The sequence below is a fragment of the Arachis ipaensis genome, chromosome B01 (genome assembly GCF_000816755.2).
Source record: "Arachis ipaensis cultivar K30076 chromosome B01, Araip1.1, whole genome shotgun sequence".
NCBI classification, from domain to species: domain Eukaryota; kingdom Viridiplantae; phylum Streptophyta; class Magnoliopsida; order Fabales; family Fabaceae; genus Arachis; species Arachis ipaensis.
This window is the reverse complement of record NC_029785.2, coordinates 110,682,997-110,687,081: the sequence shown is the minus strand read 5'-3', so window position 1 is coordinate 110,687,081 and position 4,085 is coordinate 110,682,997. Positions and strand designations below refer to the sequence as shown.

General features: G+C 38.7%; 1 long non-coding RNA gene across 1 annotated transcript; it reads left to right on the top strand.

The window, feature by feature from the left end:
• On the top strand, window positions 1,576-3,763 carry LOC110271713. The gene is made up of 2 exons (XR_002362318.1): window positions 1,576-1,608; window positions 3,336-3,763. It is a non-coding gene; the product is annotated as an uncharacterized LOC110271713 (long non-coding RNA).

Here is a 4,085-nt window from a genome sequence, read left to right as displayed (position 1 = left end):
TTCTTATGTATTTTCAACGGTAGAGTTTCTACACACCATAGATTAAGGTGTGGAGCTCTGCTGTTCCTCATGAATTAATGCAAAGTACTATTGTTTTTCTATTCAATTCAAGCCTATTTCTTCTCTAAGATATTCATTCGCACACAAGAACATGATGAATGTGATGATTATGTGACACTCATCATCATTCTCACTTATGAACGCGTGCCTAACAAACACTTCCGTTCTACATGCAAACAAGCTTGAATGCATATCTCTTAGCCTTCTGATCTACGATCAGAGTCTTCGTGGTATAGGCTAGAATTATTGGCGGCTATTCTTGAGATCTGGAAAGTCTAAACCTTGTCTGTGGTATTCCGAGTAGGATCTGGGAAGGGATGGCTGTGATGAGCTTCAAACTCGCGAGTGCTGGGCATAGTGACAGACGCAAAAGGATTACTGAATCTTATTCCAGCATGATCGAGAACCGACAGATGATTAGCCGTGCGGTGACAGCGCATTTGGACCATTTTCACTGAGAAGACGGGATGTAGCCATTGACAACGGTGATGCCCAACATACAGCTTGCCATAGAAAGGAGTATGAAGGATTGGATGAAGGCAGTAGGAAAGTAGAGATTCAGACGGAACAACGCATCTCCATACGCTTATCTGAAATTCTCACCAATGAATTACATAAGTATCTCTATCCTATTTTACGTTTTATTTATCTTTTAATTATTAAAACTCTATAACCATTTGAATCCGCCTGACTGAGATTTACAAGGTGATCATAGCTTGCTTCAAGCCGACAATCTCCGTGGGATCAACCCTTACTCACGTAAGGTTTATTACTTGGACGACCCAATGCACTTGCTAGTTAGTTGTGCGAAGTTGTGACAAAGAACTAAGATTATGAACGTGCGTATTAAGTCTTTAACGCCGTTACCAAGGAATGAACGATCACGATTTCGTGCACCAGAAAGAGATTGCAGTAGAACACAAATTGGGAGCACAAGAACATAACTGAGAGGGAGATTAAGGAACTTGTATCTTATGATTAGAGAGCGATTCAGATTTCAATCGTAATCAGCACAAGCTTGTTCGAGAAAATGTTTCAGATTGCAATTAAGACTGAGATGAAAAGTGGGAAGGGATTCAAGCGATGAAGAAGATGGAATGATGGAAATGTGAGAGCAAGATCGAGAAAAAGAAGGAGATCGGTGCGTGATTCTCAGAGTCCAAAGAGAATGAGGCACCGAGAGAGTAGTTTGAGTGAGGGAAAGCAGTGAGACACTGAGAGGAGAGATATTTCACAGTTTCAGAATTCAGTTGGTTTTGTTATTTTTAAAAAATTTTAGCATTTTTTAATGGCAATAATTTAAATGGCTATTATAAGGTATAGTATTAATGACAAATGTACAATTGCTGCTAAAAGATTTTTTAAGGAAAGAAATTATAACAATAATACTATTGCCATTAAAAATTTATCGCTAAAATCTTTTTTTCTTAGAGTGGATAGAAATCGTTTCCAGGTCTATGACGTCCAGCCCGCCTAGCCTTCCCCATATCGCTTCAATTCTCCTTTTCATAACAGGATGATCATTGAATTCCACCAAAGTTTCCAAAGGTCATTTTTTGCTTTTTCATTTATGACTATATTGTAAAGGCCATCTCCCATGTCTTCTACTTTTATCAAGGTTGCGAGAACCGGACCGGTCAATGAACCGGTGAGGTCACTGGTTTAATGGTTCATTGGTTCGACCGGAGTTTAACCGGGGTTCAACCGGTTTAATTAAATATTAAATAAAATTATTAAAAATCTAAAAATAATTTTAAATATATAAATTTAATAATTTCTAACTTAATAAAATTTAAAATTTCACATAATAAAGAGCAGAACTTCAAGAAGAGAGCTATGTAAAGTCAGCACTTAAGCATAAATATGCAGCGTATACATATAGTATTCTTCCATACATACATTTTCGAAACAAGACTAAAAATACACAAGCATAAAAATCAAAACCATGTAAATAACATGACACTTATGTCTAAATTGTTAATAACTACAACACCATCAGCAGTTTAAATACAACACCAAGAACAACACAGCAAGATTATTAACAAAAAAATACAGATTATTGTGTAATATAAATTATTAACAATTAATCAATAACACAGCAAAAGAACAATTATTAATACCATAACAAGAACACAGCCAAAAACACAGCAAAGAGGATTGCAAGAATTGCAACAGCACACCATTCCATACCATAACACAGCAAGAACAACTTTCCAATACACAACACAGCAAAGAAGAGAGGACTCACCTACCAGAATCTTCAGCAAACAAATTCATGAACAAATAACCTCAGAATCATGAAGCCAGCAAACAAACAAATAATGAAGCCAGTAAACAAAATCATGAACAGATATCAAAATCAAGCAGAAAAAATCAAAATCAAGCAGAGAAAATCGAAATTCATGAACGAATAACCTCATAATCATGAAGCCAGCAAACAAACAAATTTATTCAACATTTCAACAAATTTATTCAATATACAAAAAATTGAAGAACAAATTTATTCCTCTCACAAAGAATTGAAGAAAAAATTTATTCAACATTCGAACGGAAGCCAGAAACCCAGAACTTACCGCAAGTGAAGAACGAACAGAAGCCAGAAAAATAGCACGAACAGAAGCCAGAAACCCAGAAACCCAGAAGTCAGAAACCCAGAACCCGTAACGGTGCTTCACGACCAGCGACCAAAACCCAGAAACCCAGAACCTGCAACGCCGCAACGGTGCTTCACGACCCGCGACCAAAACCCAGAAACCCAGCAGCCGCAACGGTGCGCGACGACCCGCGACGGTGGGAGTGTTCTTCACGGCGTTCGTCGGTCGCGACGGTGGTCACTGGCTCACTGCCGGCGTCGATTGTGGAGTCCCTCTGCTCGTTGGAGGAAAAGGAAAGTAGGGTTGAGGGAGGCGTGTGGTGACAACTGAGTACTGAATGATTTGGGGGTGGGTTAGGTTAGTGGGTCGTGGGTTTTTTTTTTTTTTTTTTTGCGTCACAAAACGACGCCGTTTTGGGCTATTTTAAAAAACCGGAACTTAAAAAACCGTCCAGTTCGTCCGATTCACCGGTTAACCACCGGTTTAACCGGTTTTTTAACCGGTTTTTTACAGAGAGGTTTTGGAGGTCAACCGGACCGGCCAAATGACCGGTTCCCGGTTAATCCGGTCGAACCGGTCGGTCCGGTCCGATTTTCAGAAAAATGACTTTTATATATGTGCTCTCCTCTTTGTTTTTGTTGTCTTTATTAACTTCTTTCTTATTTTCTTCCTCTGTTTCAGGGACGTTTTCTCGATCACTGTCCATCTCGTCATCTCCAATTTCTTCGGAATCTTCTTCATCCTCTGACTCAGGTGCTGCTCCCTTCAGCATGCTTGCATAAGTTCTAGTGTTGTGCCCTTCATCATGGATGTCTTCCATCCAGTCTTCATGTCTGGGTGTCTTGCTCCCTATTGGGAGGTTTGTGCTCGTTGGGCCATGAGCCTTGATATCTGCAGATTAGAATTCACAGTACGGAGAGAAAAACAACTTGCTAACATCTCATTTTCACCGGCCTATTATTTTAGCAAAAGTCCAACCATTTAGGGTGTTAAACAAGACAGCCCGATAGGCAATGTGCATTTTGATAGCCTTGTTTTTTTTAAGTCAGGACCTACTTTTCTCTAACTATTAGTTTTCAATCAATGGCCCAGCTACTGTGATGTGGACCTTTTTTGAGTGGTCCTACAAAACTCCCAGGTAGTAGATTTGTTTTTGTCATGCTTTTGGGTCAGAAGTTATAAGGAATCTTCGCAAGGGAAAGCATCATATATATTGGGCCTATGTGATTATATTGTAGCCCGGGGAAAGTTTTTTCCTCTTGACTCTTGAGGAAATTTTAGTAGGAGGACTAAATTTATGTTTATCGTCTCTGTCCATAAAAAATAAAAAATAAAAATATTGATAAAATTAGTATTAAAGAATTAACCCCATTTTGCAGCCATAAAAAGCATAATAAATTAATCATCAATATTGCGTTCCATAACCTAAGT